The 17,724-nt window shown below is 42.2% G+C and overlaps 7 non-coding genes across 7 annotated transcripts; all 7 read left to right on the plus strand.

The window, feature by feature from the left end:
• Window positions 1-344: 344 nt before the first annotated feature.
• On the plus strand, window positions 345-537 carry LOC138360672 (U2 spliceosomal RNA). The gene has a single exon (XR_011226564.1). It is a non-coding gene; the product is annotated as a U2 spliceosomal RNA (small nuclear RNA).
• A 2,564-nt stretch (window positions 538-3,101) lies between these two features.
• LOC138360673 (U2 spliceosomal RNA) lies at window positions 3,102-3,294 on the plus strand. Its single transcript, XR_011226565.1, has one exon. It is a non-coding gene; the product is annotated as a U2 spliceosomal RNA (small nuclear RNA).
• Window positions 3,295-5,855: 2,561 nt separating this feature from the next.
• Window positions 5,856-6,048, plus strand: LOC138360674 (U2 spliceosomal RNA). Its single transcript, XR_011226566.1, has one exon. It is a non-coding gene; the product is annotated as a U2 spliceosomal RNA (small nuclear RNA).
• A 2,557-nt stretch (window positions 6,049-8,605) lies between these two features.
• On the plus strand, window positions 8,606-8,798 carry LOC138360675 (U2 spliceosomal RNA). Its single transcript, XR_011226567.1, has one exon. It is a non-coding gene; the product is annotated as a U2 spliceosomal RNA (small nuclear RNA).
• Window positions 8,799-11,359: 2,561 nt separating this feature from the next.
• LOC138360677 (U2 spliceosomal RNA) lies at window positions 11,360-11,552 on the plus strand. The gene has a single exon (XR_011226569.1). It is a non-coding gene; the product is annotated as a U2 spliceosomal RNA (small nuclear RNA).
• A 2,556-nt stretch (window positions 11,553-14,108) lies between these two features.
• Window positions 14,109-14,301, plus strand: LOC138360678 (U2 spliceosomal RNA). The gene has a single exon (XR_011226570.1). It is a non-coding gene; the product is annotated as a U2 spliceosomal RNA (small nuclear RNA).
• A 2,559-nt stretch (window positions 14,302-16,860) lies between these two features.
• LOC138360705 (U2 spliceosomal RNA) lies at window positions 16,861-17,054 on the plus strand. The gene has a single exon (XR_011226595.1). It is a non-coding gene; the product is annotated as a U2 spliceosomal RNA (small nuclear RNA).
• Window positions 17,055-17,724: the final 670 nt, after the last annotated feature.

Below are 17,724 nucleotides of genomic sequence, written 5' to 3' on the forward strand. Positions count from 1 at the left end.
CCTTAAGACACATGACAAATGGAGGTTTATGTATTAGAGTTAAGCGCTATACTCCCTGGCCAGGAGCGAATTCGTGAAACGCCACGCGAGTCTGTTTACCACTTTGCCGCCAGTTACATATTCACTACTCATGAATGAAACCATGTAATATCATGAATTTGCATATATATATAAATTCATTGATCAGGTAAGAAATGGTTAAAGCCTTTACTGCATGGCGTTTATATGTATGCTTGAATTCGAATAGTACTCAACGATAATCACATGCCCTTTTGCAATTGAAACTCGCTACGTGGTTTCTAGCCGCAATTGTTGCCTGGTGTTGCAGAGCAACCATGCATCCTATCGCTTCTCGGCCTTTTGGCTAAGATCAAAGTGTAGTATCTGTTCTTATCAGCTTAATATCTGATACGATCCCCATGTGGGATCCTCGATATTAAACTGATTTTTGCAACATGGCGAAGTGCTAGGAGCTTGCTCCACCTTTGCCGCGGATCGGCCCGGTATTGCAGTACCTCTGGGATCGGTCCACTCCCTTCGGGGAGACCAAAAACAACCCTATCAACTAGTCAAAATCAAGTAGGAGACGATTATGTTAATTGGTTATGTACATTAATGAATCGTGTTAATTTGAATTGCAGTAATTACTTCACACCAGCCAACATCGTATGAGGAAAAAGCCTTGGAACGAGCAGCAGAAGTGAGTCAGTCGAGTCCGGGTTTGATGGGTCGAAGCTGAACAACTGCAACGAGTTAGAGGGAAGGAAGGAAGGAAGGAAGGAAGGAAGGAAGGAAGGAAGGAGAAAGAAGGAGAAAGAAGGAGAGTGAGGTGAGTAATATCATTTAATAACTTTAGATTAAAGATTATGTGCGAGCAAAGAAATACGATGGTTGGTGTGGAAGGAAAGAAGTTGATTTTATGAATGGGGGGGGGGGTTGCCAGTTAGTGCAATATTAATTGATTTTGTTTGTTTTCTGAGATAGGTTATATAGGGTGAAGTTTTTCTCTATTTATATAAGTGTGGAAACTGGTTTAGATAGCTTAGTGGTTTGTTATGAAAAGGCTGGTAGAGATGGGTTGAATAGTGTTAGACTTGTGTCTGCATTTAGTGGAGAACTGGATTTGGTATTTAAATGGCATCTAATATGACGTAGTCATTGTGCAAATAAACTCTAAATCAACGGGTTTACTATGATCGAGAACCTAACTATAATAGTTACCCATTGTTGGCATGCTCTTCTTTTTTTTACAGAATTACTCACTCTCCCTTGTGAGGGAGGGAGGGAGGGAGGGAGGAGTGTGTGTGTATATCACTCGGAATTCCTTAGTCGGCTCTGACGGCGAAATTATATTCATACATACATCAAGATTAGACGTTTATCTATTTAATTTACCATTGCTGGAATGTACCAATGCGTAATAAAGACGAAATTCGACTTGAGATGGAGGGAGGTGTTGCTTTGGTGTGGTTTTACACGGCAACTCAACGATCGTTTGCCACTTCCACGCTTGCCTGCCAGCCGGCCAGCCACTAGCCTCAAAGTGAATTCCAGTGTCTTGATTAGCTTTACAATCCATCATTTACCTCAATACACACTAACAATGTGTATTTATATACTTCAATCGAGCATTCGATGCACACATTCACCTGTAATATATACGTCAATGAAACCCAGAACCCACCCAAGTTCAAGCGCACCTGCACTCTCACCCCTCTCCATTTGAATGCTAGTTTCCTATTTAGATTTCAAATGCTTCATTCACCCCTCTAAACACCACCGACGTATATTTACATTCTTTATTTAGGCAATGTATGCAGGCACACATTCATTCACGTAAAATAACGAATAAAATTGATATAGAATCTACTATAATTTGCAAAGCGACCAACCACCAAATGTCATTGTGAAAGCTAGTTTCGTAATTAGCTTTGCAATACTTCATTTACCTCCCTAAACACCAACAATGACCGAGTATTTGTATACTCGGTAAAAGCGATGGATGGATTCCTTACACATTCACATATATTAAGCAATGAATTTGCTATAGTACCTACAGTACTCAGACTTCTCGAATTACTTACATCTTCTTATATCTTAACTTTGTTGTTCATTCAACAACAGAGTCGTTTTCCAGGGAATCCCGTTATGTTAGATGATGCATCGCCTCGCCTCGCCTCGCATGGCATCGAATCGCATGTCATTGCATCGCATCGCATTGAACTGCATGGTATTGAATCACAAGGCATTGAATGGCATGGCATGGCATGGCATGGCATGGCATCACGTCACGTCTCTCGTCTCTCGTCTCTCGTCTCTCGTCTCTAGTCTCTAGTCTCTAGTCTCTCGTCTCTCGTCTCTCGTCTCTCGTCTCTCGTCTCTCGTCTCTCGTCTCTCGTCTCTCGTCTCTCGTCTCTCGTCTCTCGTCTCTCGTCTCTCGTCTCTCGTCTCTCGTCTCTCGCCTCTCGCCTCTCGCCTCTCGCCTCTCGCCTCTAGCCTCTAGCCTCTCGCCACCCAGCCCTGCCTCGCTTCGCCTCGTCTCCGGTTTGTGAAAACGATGTATCAAGCAAAGTGTTAGATGTGAAAAAGTCGTGATATATATACAAAAATGGAATAGTTGGCGTGTAATAGTGCTGTTCGTTTTCTGTTATGGTATCAGAGAGAGAACGTCTCCTATTTATATTTTTTGACGAGCGTTGGCGTAACAGGCCCCTTGCACTTTTAATTCGTTATTGTACTTTTCAAAAGCTGTAGCTACCTTAAGACACATGACAAATGGAGGTTTATGTATTAGAGTTAAGCGCTATACTCCCTGGCCAGGAGCGAATTCGTGAAACGCCACGCGAGTCTGTTTACCACTTTGCCGCCAGTTACATATTCACTACTCATGAATGAAACCATGTAATATCATGAATTTGCATATATATATAAATTCATTGATCAGGTAAGAAATGGTTAAAGCCTTTACTGCATGGCGTTTATATGTATGCTTGAATTCGAATAGTACTCAACGATAATCACATGCCCTTTTGCAATTGAAACTCGCTACGTGGTTTCTAGCCGCAATTGTTGCCTGGTGTTGCAGAGCAACCATGCATCCTATCGCTTCTCGGCCTTTTGGCTAAGATCAAAGTGTAGTATCTGTTCTTATCAGCTTAATATCTGATACGATCCCCATGTGGGATCCTCGATATTAAACTGATTTTTGCAACATGGCGAAGTGCTAGGAGCTTGCTCCACCTTTGCCGCGGATCGGCCCGGTATTGCAGTACCTCTGGGATCGGTCCACTCCCTTCGGGGAGACCAAAAACAACCCTATCAACTAGTCAAAATCAAGTAGGAGACGATTATGTTAATTGGTTATGTACATTAATGAATCGTGTTAATTTGAATTGCAGTAATTACTTCACACCAGCCAACATCGTATGAGGAAAAAGCCTTGGAACGAGCAGCAGAAGTGAGTCAGTCGAGTCCGGGTTTGATGGGTCGAAGCTGAACAACTGCAACGAGTTAGAGGGAAGGAAGGAAGGAAGGAAGGAAGGAAGGAAGGAAGGAAGGAAGGAGAAAGAAGGAGAAAGAAGGAGAGTGAGGTGAGTAATATCATTTAATAACTTTAGATTAAAGATTATGTGCGAGCAAAGAAATACGATGGTTGGTGTGGAAGGAAAGAAGTTGATTTTATGAATGGGGGGGGGGGTTGCCAGTTAGTGCAATATTAATTGATTTTGTTTGTTTTCTGAGATAGGTTATATAGGGTGAAGTTTTTCTCTATTTATATAAGTGTGGAAACTGGTTTAGATAGCTTAGTGGTTTGTTATGAAAAGGCTGGTAGAGATGGGTTGAATAGTGTTAGACTTGTGTCTGCATTTAGTGGAGAACTGGATTTGGTATTTAAATGGCATCTAATATGACGTAGTCATTGTGCAAATAAACTCTAAATCAACGGGTTTACTATGATCGAGAACCTAACTATAATAGTTACCCATTGTTGGCATGCTCTTCTTTTTTTTACAGAATTACTCACTCTCCCTTGTGAGGGAGGGAGGGAGGGAGGGAGGAGTGTGTGTGTATATCACTCGGAATTCCTTAGTCGGCTCTGACGGCGAAATTATATTCATACATACATCAAGATTAGACGTTTATCTATTTAATTTACCATTGCTGGAATGTACCAATGCGTAATAAAGACGAAATTCGACTTGAGATGGAGGGAGGTGTTGCTTTGGTGTGGTTTTACACGGCAACTCAACGATCGTTTGCCACTTCCACGCTTGCCTGCCAGCCGGCCAGCCACTAGCCTCAAAGTGAATTCCAGTGTCTTGATTAGCTTTACAATCCATCATTTACCTCAATACACACTAACAATGTGTATTTATATACTTCAATCGAGCATTCGATGCACACATTCACCTGTAATATATACGTCAATGAAACCCAGAACCCACCCAAGTTCAAGCGCACCTGCACTCTCACCCCTCTCCATTTGAATGCTAGTTTCCTATTTAGATTTCAAATGCTTCATTCACCCCTCTAAACACCACCGACGTATATTTACATTCTTTATTTAGGCAATGTATGCAGGCACACATTCATTCACGTAAAATAACGAATAAAATTGATATAGAATCTACTATAATTTGCAAAGCGACCAACCACCAAATGTCATTGTGAAAGCTAGTTTCGTAATTAGCTTTGCAATACTTCATTTACCTCCCTAAACACCAACAATGACCGAGTATTTGTATACTCGGTAAAAGCGATGGATGGATTCCTTACACATTCACATATATTAAGCAATGAATTTGCTATAGTACCTACAGTACTCAGACTTCTCGAATTACTTACATCTTCTTATATCTTAACTTTGTTGTTCATTCAACAACAGAGTCGTTTTCCAGGGAATCCCGTTATGTTAGATGATGCATCGCCTCGCCTCGCCTCGCATGGCATCGAATCGCATGTCATTGCATCGCATCGCATTGAACTGCATGGTATTGAATCACAAGGCATTGAATGGCATGGCATGGCATGGCATGGCATGGCATCACGTCACGTCTCTCGTCTCTCGTCTCTCGTCTCTCGTCTCTAGTCTCTAGTCTCTAGTCTCTCGTCTCTCGTCTCTCGTCTCTCGTCTCTCGTCTCTCGTCTCTCGTCTCTCGTCTCTCGTCTCTCGTCTCTCGTCTCTCGTCTCTCGTCTCTCGTCTCTCGTCTCTCGCCTCTCGCCTCTCGCCTCTCGCCTCTCGCCTCTAGCCTCTAGCCTCTCGCCACCCAGCCCTGCCTCGCTTCGCCTCGTCTCCGGTTTGTGAAAACGATGTATCAAGCAAAGTGTTAGATGTGAAAAAGTCGTGATATATATACAAAAATGGAATAGTTGGCGTGTAATAGTGCTGTTCGTTTTCTGTTATGGTATCAGAGAGAGAACGTCTCCTATTTATATTTTTTGACGAGCGTTGGCGTAACAGGCCCCTTGCACTTTTAATTCGTTATTGTACTTTTCAAAAGCTGTAGCTACCTTAAGACACATGACAAATGGAGGTTTATGTATTAGAGTTAAGCGCTATACTCCCTGGCCAGGAGCGAATTCGTGAAACGCCACGCGAGTCTGTTTACCACTTTGCCGCCAGTTACATATTCACTACTCATGAATGAAACCATGTAATATCATGAATTTGCATATATATATAAATTCATTGATCAGGTAAGAAATGGTTAAAGCCTTTACTGCATGGCGTTTATATGTATGCTTGAATTCGAATAGTACTCAACGATAATCACATGCCCTTTTGCAATTGAAACTCGCTACGTGGTTTCTAGCCGCAATTGTTGCCTGGTGTTGCAGAGCAACCATGCATCCTATCGCTTCTCGGCCTTTTGGCTAAGATCAAAGTGTAGTATCTGTTCTTATCAGCTTAATATCTGATACGATCCCCATGTGGGATCCTCGATATTAAACTGATTTTTGCAACATGGCGAAGTGCTAGGAGCTTGCTCCACCTTTGCCGCGGATCGGCCCGGTATTGCAGTACCTCTGGGATCGGTCCACTCCCTTCGGGGAGACCAAAAACAACCCTATCAACTAGTCAAAATCAAGTAGGAGACGATTATGTTAATTGGTTATGTACATTAATGAATCGTGTTAATTTGAATTGCAGTAATTACTTCACACCAGCCAACATCGTATGAGGAAAAAGCCTTGGAACGAGCAGCAGAAGTGAGTCAGTCGAGTCCGGGTTTGATGGGTCGAAGCTGAACAACTGCAACGAGTTAGAGGGAAGGAAGGAAGGAAGGAAGGAAGGAAGGAAGGAAGGAAGGAGAAAGAAGGAGAAAGAAGGAGAGTGAGGTGAGTAATATCATTTAATAACTTTAGATTAAAGATTATGTGCGAGCAAAGAAATACGATGGTTGGTGTGGAAGGAAAGAAGTTGATTTTATGAATGGGGGGGGGGGTTGCCAGTTAGTGCAATATTAATTGATTTTGTTTGTTTTCTGAGATAGGTTATATAGGGTGAAGTTTTTCTCTATTTATATAAGTGTGGAAACTGGTTTAGATAGCTTAGTGGTTTGTTATGAAAAGGCTGGTAGAGATGGGTTGAATAGTGTTAGACTTGTGTCTGCATTTAGTGGAGAACTGGATTTGGTATTTAAATGGCATCTAATATGACGTAGTCATTGTGCAAATAAACTCTAAATCAACGGGTTTACTATGATCGAGAACCTAACTATAATAGTTACCCATTGTTGGCATGCTCTTCTTTTTTTTACAGAATTACTCACTCTCCCTTGTGAGGGAGGGAGGGAGGGAGGGAGGAGTGTGTGTGTATATCACTCGGAATTCCTTAGTCGGCTCTGACGGCGAAATTATATTCATACATACATCAAGATTAGACGTTTATCTATTTAATTTACCATTGCTGGAATGTACCAATGCGTAATAAAGACGAAATTCGACTTGAGATGGAGGGAGGTGTTGCTTTGGTGTGGTTTTACACGGCAACTCAACGATCGTTTGCCACTTCCACGCTTGCCTGCCAGCCGGCCAGCCACTAGCCTCAAAGTGAATTCCAGTGTCTTGATTAGCTTTACAATCCATCATTTACCTCAATACACACTAACAATGTGTATTTATATACTTCAATCGAGCATTCGATGCACACATTCACCTGTAATATATACGTCAATGAAACCCAGAACCCACCCAAGTTCAAGCGCACCTGCACTCTCACCCCTCTCCATTTGAATGCTAGTTTCCTATTTAGATTTCAAATGCTTCATTCACCCCTCTAAACACCACCGACGTATATTTACATTCTTTATTTAGGCAATGTATGCAGGCACACATTCATTCACGTAAAATAACGAATAAAATTGATATAGAATCTACTATAATTTGCAAAGCGACCAACCACCAAATGTCATTGTGAAAGCTAGTTTCGTAATTAGCTTTGCAATACTTCATTTACCTCCCTAAACACCAACAATGACCGAGTATTTGTATACTCGGTAAAAGCGATGGATGGATTCCTTACACATTCACATATATTAAGCAATGAATTTGCTATAGTACCTACAGTACTCAGACTTCTCGAATTACTTACATCTTCTTATATCTTAACTTTGTTGTTCATTCAACAACAGAGTCGTTTTCCAGGGAATCCCGTTATGTTAGATGATGCATCGCCTCGCCTCGCCTCGCATGGCATCGAATCGCATGTCATTGCATCGCATCGCATTGAACTGCATGGTATTGAATCACAAGGCATTGAATGGCATGGCATGGCATGGCATGGCATGGCATCACGTCACGTCTCTCGTCTCTCGTCTCTCGTCTCTCGTCTCTAGTCTCTAGTCTCTAGTCTCTCGTCTCTCGTCTCTCGTCTCTCGTCTCTCGTCTCTCGTCTCTCGTCTCTCGTCTCTCGTCTCTCGTCTCTCGTCTCTCGTCTCTCGTCTCTCGTCTCTCGTCTCTCGCCTCTCGCCTCTCGCCTCTCGCCTCTCGCCTCTAGCCTCTAGCCTCTCGCCACCCAGCCCTGCCTCGCTTCGCCTCGTCTCCGGTTTGTGAAAACGATGTATCAAGCAAAGTGTTAGATGTGAAAAAGTCGTGATATATATACAAAAATGGAATAGTTGGCGTGTAATAGTGCTGTTCGTTTTCTGTTATGGTATCAGAGAGAGAACGTCTCCTATTTATATTTTTTGACGAGCGTTGGCGTAACAGGCCCCTTGCACTTTTAATTCGTTATTGTACTTTTCAAAAGCTGTAGCTACCTTAAGACACATGACAAATGGAGGTTTATGTATTAGAGTTAAGCGCTATACTCCCTGGCCAGGAGCGAATTCGTGAAACGCCACGCGAGTCTGTTTACCACTTTGCCGCCAGTTACATATTCACTACTCATGAATGAAACCATGTAATATCATGAATTTGCATATATATATAAATTCATTGATCAGGTAAGAAATGGTTAAAGCCTTTACTGCATGGCGTTTATATGTATGCTTGAATTCGAATAGTACTCAACGATAATCACATGCCCTTTTGCAATTGAAACTCGCTACGTGGTTTCTAGCCGCAATTGTTGCCTGGTGTTGCAGAGCAACCATGCATCCTATCGCTTCTCGGCCTTTTGGCTAAGATCAAAGTGTAGTATCTGTTCTTATCAGCTTAATATCTGATACGATCCCCATGTGGGATCCTCGATATTAAACTGATTTTTGCAACATGGCGAAGTGCTAGGAGCTTGCTCCACCTTTGCCGCGGATCGGCCCGGTATTGCAGTACCTCTGGGATCGGTCCACTCCCTTCGGGGAGACCAAAAACAACCCTATCAACTAGTCAAAATCAAGTAGGAGACGATTATGTTAATTGGTTATGTACATTAATGAATCGTGTTAATTTGAATTGCAGTAATTACTTCACACCAGCCAACATCGTATGAGGAAAAAGCCTTGGAACGAGCAGCAGAAGTGAGTCAGTCGAGTCCGGGTTTGATGGGTCGAAGCTGAACAACTGCAACGAGTTAGAGGGAAGGAAGGAAGGAAGGAAGGAAGGAAGGAAGGAAGGAAGGAAGGAGAAAGAAGGAGAAAGAAGGAGAGTGAGGTGAGTAATATCATTTAATAACTTTAGATTAAAGATTATGTGCGAGCAAAGAAATACGATGGTTGGTGTGGAAGGAAAGAAGTTGATTTTATGAATGGGGGGGGGGGTTGCCAGTTAGTGCAATATTAATTGATTTTGTTTGTTTTCTGAGATAGGTTATATAGGGTGAAGTTTTTCTCTATTTATATAAGTGTGGAAACTGGTTTAGATAGCTTAGTGGTTTGTTATGAAAAGGCTGGTAGAGATGGGTTGAATAGTGTTAGACTTGTGTCTGCATTTAGTGGAGAACTGGATTTGGTATTTAAATGGCATCTAATATGACGTAGTCATTGTGCAAATAAACTCTAAATCAACGGGTTTACTATGATCGAGAACCTAACTATAATAGTTACCCATTGTTGGCATGCTCTTCTTTTTTTTACAGAATTACTCACTCTCCCTTGTGAGGGAGGGAGGGAGGGAGGGAGGAGTGTGTGTGTATATCACTCGGAATTCCTTAGTCGGCTCTGACGGCGAAATTATATTCATACATACATCAAGATTAGACGTTTATCTATTTAATTTACCATTGCTGGAATGTACCAATGCGTAATAAAGACGAAATTCGACTTGAGATGGAGGGAGGTGTTGCTTTGGTGTGGTTTTACACGGCAACTCAACGATCGTTTGCCACTTCCACGCTTGCCTGCCAGCCGGCCAGCCACTAGCCTCAAAGTGAATTCCAGTGTCTTGATTAGCTTTACAATCCATCATTTACCTCAATACACACTAACAATGTGTATTTATATACTTCAATCGAGCATTCGATGCACACATTCACCTGTAATATATACGTCAATGAAACCCAGAACCCACCCAAGTTCAAGCGCACCTGCACTCTCACCCCTCTCCATTTGAATGCTAGTTTCCTATTTAGATTTCAAATGCTTCATTCACCCCTCTAAACACCACCGACGTATATTTACATTCTTTATTTAGGCAATGTATGCAGGCACACATTCATTCACGTAAAATAACGAATAAAATTGATATAGAATCTACTATAATTTGCAAAGCGACCAACCACCAAATGTCATTGTGAAAGCTAGTTTCGTAATTAGCTTTGCAATACTTCATTTACCTCCCTAAACACCAACAATGACCGAGTATTTGTATACTCGGTAAAAGCGATGGATGGATTCCTTACACATTCACATATATTAAGCAATGAATTTGCTATAGTACCTACAGTACTCAGACTTCTCGAATTACTTACATCTTCTTATATCTTAACTTTGTTGTTCATTCAACAACAGAGTCGTTTTCCAGGGAATCCCGTTATGTTAGATGATGCATCGCCTCGCCTCGCCTCGCATGGCATCGAATCGCATGTCATTGCATCGCATCGCATTGAACTGCATGGTATTGAATCACAAGGCATTGAATGGCATGGCATGGCATGGCATGGCATGGCATCACGTCACGTCTCTCGTCTCTCGTCTCTCGTCTCTCGTCTCTAGTCTCTAGTCTCTAGTCTCTCGTCTCTCGTCTCTCGTCTCTCGTCTCTCGTCTCTCGTCTCTCGTCTCTCGTCTCTCGTCTCTCGTCTCTCGTCTCTCGTCTCTCGTCTCTCGTCTCTCGTCTCTCGCCTCTCGCCTCTCGCCTCTCGCCTCTCGCCTCTAGCCTCTAGCCTCTCGCCACCCAGCCCTGCCTCGCTTCGCCTCGTCTCCGGTTTGTGAAAACGATGTATCAAGCAAAGTGTTAGATGTGAAAAAGTCGTGATATATATACAAAAATGGAATAGTTGGCGTGTAATAGTGCTGTTCGTTTTCTGTTATGGTATCAGAGAGAGAACGTCTCCTATTTATATTTTTTGACGAGCGTTGGCGTAACAGGCCCCTTGCACTTTTAATTCGTTATTGTACTTTTCAAAAGCTGTAGCTACCTTAAGACACATGACAAATGGAGGTTTATGTATTAGAGTTAAGCGCTATACTCCCTGGCCAGGAGCGAATTCGTGAAACGCCACGCGAGTCTGTTTACCACTTTGCCGCCAGTTACATATTCACTACTCATGAATGAAACCATGTAATATCATGAATTTGCATATATATATAAATTCATTGATCAGGTAAGAAATGGTTAAAGCCTTTACTGCATGGCGTTTATATGTATGCTTGAATTCGAATAGTACTCAACGATAATCACATGCCCTTTTGCAATTGAAACTCGCTACGTGGTTTCTAGCCGCAATTGTTGCCTGGTGTTGCAGAGCAACCATGCATCCTATCGCTTCTCGGCCTTTTGGCTAAGATCAAAGTGTAGTATCTGTTCTTATCAGCTTAATATCTGATACGATCCCCATGTGGGATCCTCGATATTAAACTGATTTTTGCAACATGGCGAAGTGCTAGGAGCTTGCTCCACCTTTGCCGCGGATCGGCCCGGTATTGCAGTACCTCTGGGATCGGTCCACTCCCTTCGGGGAGACCAAAAACAACCCTATCAACTAGTCAAAATCAAGTAGGAGACGATTATGTTAATTGGTTATGTACATTAATGAATCGTGTTAATTTGAATTGCAGTAATTACTTCACACCAGCCAACATCGTATGAGGAAAAAGCCTTGGAACGAGCAGCAGAAGTGAGTCAGTCGAGTCCGGGTTTGATGGGTCGAAGCTGAACAACTGCAACGAGTTAGAGGGAAGGAAGGAAGGAAGGAAGGAAGGAAGGAAGGAAGGAAGGAGAAAGAAGGAGAAAGAAGGAGAGTGAGGTGAGTAATATCATTTAATAACTTTAGATTAAAGATTATGTGCGAGCAAAGAAATACGATGGTTGGTGTGGAAGGAAAGAAGTTGATTTTATGAATGGGGGGGGGGTTGCCAGTTAGTGCAATATTAATTGATTTTGTTTGTTTTCTGAGATAGGTTATATAGGGTGAAGTTTTTCTCTATTTATATAAGTGTGGAAACTGGTTTAGATAGCTTAGTGGTTTGTTATGAAAAGGCTGGTAGAGATGGGTTGAATAGTGTTAGACTTGTGTCTGCATTTAGTGGAGAACTGGATTTGGTATTTAAATGGCATCTAATATGACGTAGTCATTGTGCAAATAAACTCTAAATCAACGGGTTTACTATGATCGAGAACCTAACTATAATAGTTACCCATTGTTGGCATGCTCTTCTTTTTTTTACAGAATTACTCACTCTCCCTTGTGAGGGAGGGAGGGAGGGAGGGAGGAGTGTGTGTGTATATCACTCGGAATTCCTTAGTCGGCTCTGACGGCGAAATTATATTCATACATACATCAAGATTAGACGTTTATCTATTTAATTTACCATTGCTGGAATGTACCAATGCGTAATAAAGACGAAATTCGACTTGAGATGGAGGGAGGTGTTGCTTTGGTGTGGTTTTACACGGCAACTCAACGATCGTTTGCCACTTCCACGCTTGCCTGCCAGCCGGCCAGCCACTAGCCTCAAAGTGAATTCCAGTGTCTTGATTAGCTTTACAATCCATCATTTACCTCAATACACACTAACAATGTGTATTTATATACTTCAATCGAGCATTCGATGCACACATTCACCTGTAATATATACGTCAATGAAACCCAGAACCCACCCAAGTTCAAGCGCACCTGCACTCTCACCCCTCTCCATTTGAATGCTAGTTTCCTATTTAGATTTCAAATGCTTCATTCACCCCTCTAAACACCACCGACGTATATTTACATTCTTTATTTAGGCAATGTATGCAGGCACACATTCATTCACGTAAAATAACGAATAAAATTGATATAGAATCTACTATAATTTGCAAAGCGACCAACCACCAAATGTCATTGTGAAAGCTAGTTTCGTAATTAGCTTTGCAATACTTCATTTACCTCCCTAAACACCAACAATGACCGAGTATTTGTATACTCGGTAAAAGCGATGGATGGATTCCTTACACATTCACATATATTAAGCAATGAATTTGCTATAGTACCTACAGTACTCAGACTTCTCGAATTACTTACATCTTCTTATATCTTAACTTTGTTGTTCATTCAACAACAGAGTCGTTTTCCAGGGAATCCCGTTATGTTAGATGATGCATCGCCTCGCCTCGCCTCGCATGGCATCGAATCGCATGTCATTGCATCGCATCGCATTGAACTGCATGGTATTGAATCACAAGGCATTGAATGGCATGGCATGGCATGGCATGGCATGGCATCACGTCACGTCTCTCGTCTCTCGTCTCTCGTCTCTCGTCTCTAGTCTCTAGTCTCTAGTCTCTCGTCTCTCGTCTCTCGTCTCTCGTCTCTCGTCTCTCGTCTCTCGTCTCTCGTCTCTCGTCTCTCGTCTCTCGTCTCTCGTCTCTCGTCTCTCGTCTCTCGTCTCTCGCCTCTCGCCTCTCGCCTCTCGCCTCTCGCCTCTAGCCTCTAGCCTCTCGCCACCCAGCCCTGCCTCGCTTCGCCTCGTCTCCGGTTTGTGAAAACGATGTATCAAGCAAAGTGTTAGATGTGAAAAAGTCGTGATATATATACAAAAATGGAATAGTTGGCGTGTAATAGTGCTGTTCGTTTTCTGTTATGGTATCAGAGAGAGAACGTCTCCTATTTATATTTTTTGACGAGCGTTGGCGTAACAGGCCCCTTGCACTTTTAATTCGTTATTGTACTTTTCAAAAGCTGTAGCTACCTTAAGACACATGACAAATGGAGGTTTATGTATTAGAGTTAAGCGCTATACTCCCTGGCCAGGAGCGAATTCGTGAAACGCCACGCGAGTCTGTTTACCACTTTGCCGCCAGTTACATATTCACTACTCATGAATGAAACCATGTAATATCATGAATTTGCATATATATATAAATTCATTGATCAGGTAAGAAATGGTTAAAGCCTTTACTGCATGGCGTTTATATGTATGCTTGAATTCGAATAGTACTCAACGATAATCACATGCCCTTTTGCAATTGAAACTCGCTACGTGGTTTCTAGCCGCAATTGTTGCCTGGTGTTGCAGAGCAACCATGCATCCTATCGCTTCTCGGCCTTTTGGCTAAGATCAAAGTGTAGTATCTGTTCTTATCAGCTTAATATCTGATACGATCCCCATGTGGGATCCTCGATATTAAACTGATTTTTGCAACATGGCGAAGTGCTAGGAGCTTGCTCCACCTTTGCCGCGGATCGGCCCGGTATTGCAGTACCTCTGGGATCGGTCCACTCCCTTCGGGGAGACCAAAAACAACCCTATCAACTAGTCAAAATCAAGTAGGAGACGATTATGTTAATTGGTTATGTACATTAATGAATCGTGTTAATTTGAATTGCAGTAATTACTTCACACCAGCCAACATCGTATGAGGAAAAAGCCTTGGAACGAGCAGCAGAAGTGAGTCAGTCGAGTCCGGGTTTGATGGGTCGAAGCTGAACAACTGCAACGAGTTAGAGGAAGGAAGGAAGGAAGGAAGGAAGGAAGGAAGGAAGGAAGGAAGGAGAAAGAAGGAGAAAGAAGGAGAGTGAGGTGAGTAATATCATTTAATAACTTTAGATTAAAGATTATGTGCGAGCAAAGAAATACGATGGTTGGTGTGGAAGGAAAGAAGTTGATTTTATGAATGGGGGGGGGGTTGCCAGTTAGTGCAATATTAATTGATTTTGTTTGTTTTCTGAGATAGGTTATATAGGGTGAAGTTTTTCTCTATTTATATAAGTGTGGAAACTGGTTTAGATAGCTTAGTGGTTTGTTATGAAAAGGCTGGTAGAGATGGGTTGAATAGTGTTAGACTTGTGTCTGCATTTAGTGGAGAACTGGATTTGGTATTTAAATGGCATCTAATATGACGTAGTCATTGTGCAAATAAACTCTAAATCAACGGGTTTACTATGATCGAGAACCTAACTATAATAGTTACCCATTGTTGGCATGCTCTTCTTTTTTTTACAGAATTACTCACTCTCCCTTGTGAGGGAGGGAGGGAGGGAGGGAGGAGTGTGTGTGTATATCACTCGGAATTCCTTAGTCGGCTCTGACGGCGAAATTATATTCATACATACATCAAGATTAGACGTTTATCTATTTAATTTACCATTGCTGGAATGTACCAATGCGTAATAAAGACGAAATTCGACTTGAGATGGAGGGAGGTGTTGCTTTGGTGTGGTTTTACACGGCAACTCAACGATCGTTTGCCACTTCCACGCTTGCCTGCCAGCCGGCCAGCCACTAGCCTCAAAGTGAATTCCAGTGTCTTGATTAGCTTTACAATCCATCATTTACCTCAATACACACTAACAATGTGTATTTATATACTTCAATCGAGCATTCGATGCACACATTCACCTGTAATATATACGTCAATGAAACCCAGAACCCACCCAAGTTCAAGCGCACCTGCACTCTCACCCCTCTCCATTTGAATGCTAGTTTCCTATTTAGATTTCAAATGCTTCATTCACCCCTCTAAACACCACCGACGTATATTTACATTCTTTATTTAGGCAATGTATGCAGGCACACATTCATTCACGTAAAATAACGAATAAAATTGATATAGAATCTACTATAATTTGCAAAGCGACCAACCACCAAATGTCATTGTGAAAGCTAGTTTCGTAATTAGCTTTGCAATACTTCATTTACCTCCCTAAACACCAACAATGACCGAGTATTTGTATACTCGGTAAAAGCGATGGATGGATTCCTTACACATTCACATATATTAAGCAATGAATTTGCTATAGTACCTACAGTACTCAGACTTCTCGAATTACTTACATCTTCTTATATCTTAACTTTGTTGTTCATTCAACAACAGAGTCGTTTTCCAGGGAATCCCGTTATGTTAGATGATGCATCGCCTCGCCTCGCCTCGCATGGCATCGAATCGCATGTCATTGCATCGCATCGCATTGAACTGCATGGTATTGAATCACAAGGCATTGAATGGCATGGCATGGCATGGCATGGCATGGCATCACGTCACGTCTCTCGTCTCTCGTCTCTCGTCTCTCGTCTCTAGTCTCTAGTCTCTCGTCTCTCGTCTCTCGTCTCTCGTCTCTCGTCTCTCGTCTCTCGTCTCTCGTCTCTCGTCTCTCGTCTCTCGTCTCTCGTCTCTCGTCTCTCGTCTCTCGTCTCTCGTCTCTCGCCTCTCGCCTCTCGCCTCTCGCCTCTCGCCTCTAGCCTCTAGCCTCTCGCCACCCAGCCCTGCCTCGCTTCGCCTCGTCTCCGGTTTGTGAAAACGATGTATCAAGCAAAGTGTTAGATGTGAAAAAGTCGTGATATATATACAAAAATGGAATAGTTGGCGTGTAATAGTGCTGTTCGTTTTCTGTTATGGTATCAGAGAGAGAACGTCTCCTATTTATATTTTTTGACGAGCGTTGGCGTAACAGGCCCCTTGCACTTTTAATTCGTTATTGTACTTTTCAAAAGCTGTAGCTACCTTAAGACACATGACAAATGGAGGTTTATGTATTAGAGTTAAGCGCTATACTCCCTGGCCAGGAGCGAATTCGTGAAACGCCACGCGAGTCTGTTTACCACTTTGCCGCCAGTTACATATTCACTACTCATGAATGAAACCATGTAATATCATGAATTTGCATATATATATAAATTCATTGATCAGGTAAGAAATGGTTAAAGCCTTTACTGCATGGCGTTTATATGTATGCTTGAATTCGAATAGTACTCAACGATAATCACATGCCCTTTTGCAATTGAAACTCGCTACGTGGTTTCTAGCCGCAATTGTTGCCTGGTGTTGCAGAGCAACCATGCATCCTATCGCTTCTCGGCCTTTTGGCTAAGATCAAAGTGTAGTATCTGTTCTTATCAGCTTAATATCTGATACGATCCCCATGTGGGATCCTCGATATTAAACTGATTTTTGCAACATGGCGAAGTGCTAGGAGCTTGCTCCACCTTTGCCGCGGATCGGCCCGGTATTGCAGTAACCTCTGGGATCGGTCCACTCCCTTCGGGGAGACCAAAAACAACCCGATCAACTAGTCAAAATCAAGTAGGAGACGATTATGTTAATTGGTTATGTACATTAATGAATCGTGTTAATTTGAATTGCAGTAATTACTTCACACCAGCCAACATCGTATGAGGAAAAAGCCTTGGAACGAGCAGCAGAAGTGAGTCAGTCGAGTCCGGGTTGATGGGTCGAAGCTGAACAACTGCAACGAGTTAGAGGGAAGGAAGGAAGGAAGGAAGGAAGGAAGGAAGGAAGGAAGGAGAAAGAAGGAGAAAGAAGGAGAGTGAGGTGAGTAATATCATTTAATAACTTTAGATTAAAGATTATGTGCGAGCAAAGAAATACGATGGTTGGTGTGGAAGGAAAGAAGTTGATTTTATGAATGGGGGGGGGGTTGCCAGTTAGTGCAATATTAATTGATTTTGTTTGTTTTCTGAGATAGGTTATATAGGGTGAAGTTTTTCTCTATTTATATAAGTGTGGAAACTGGTTTAGATAGCTTAGTGGTTTGTTATGAAAAGGCTGGTAGAGATGGGTTGAATAGTGTTAGACTTGTGTCTGCATTTAGTGGAGAACTGGATTTGGTATTTAAATGGCATCTAATATGACGTAGTCATTGTGCAAATAAACTCTAAATCAACGGGTTTACTATGATCGAGAAACCTAA

The sequence above is a fragment of the Procambarus clarkii genome, unplaced genomic scaffold, assembly GCF_040958095.1.
Source record: "Procambarus clarkii isolate CNS0578487 unplaced genomic scaffold, FALCON_Pclarkii_2.0 HiC_scaffold_116, whole genome shotgun sequence".
Taxonomy (NCBI): Eukaryota; Metazoa; Arthropoda; class Malacostraca; order Decapoda; family Cambaridae; genus Procambarus; species Procambarus clarkii.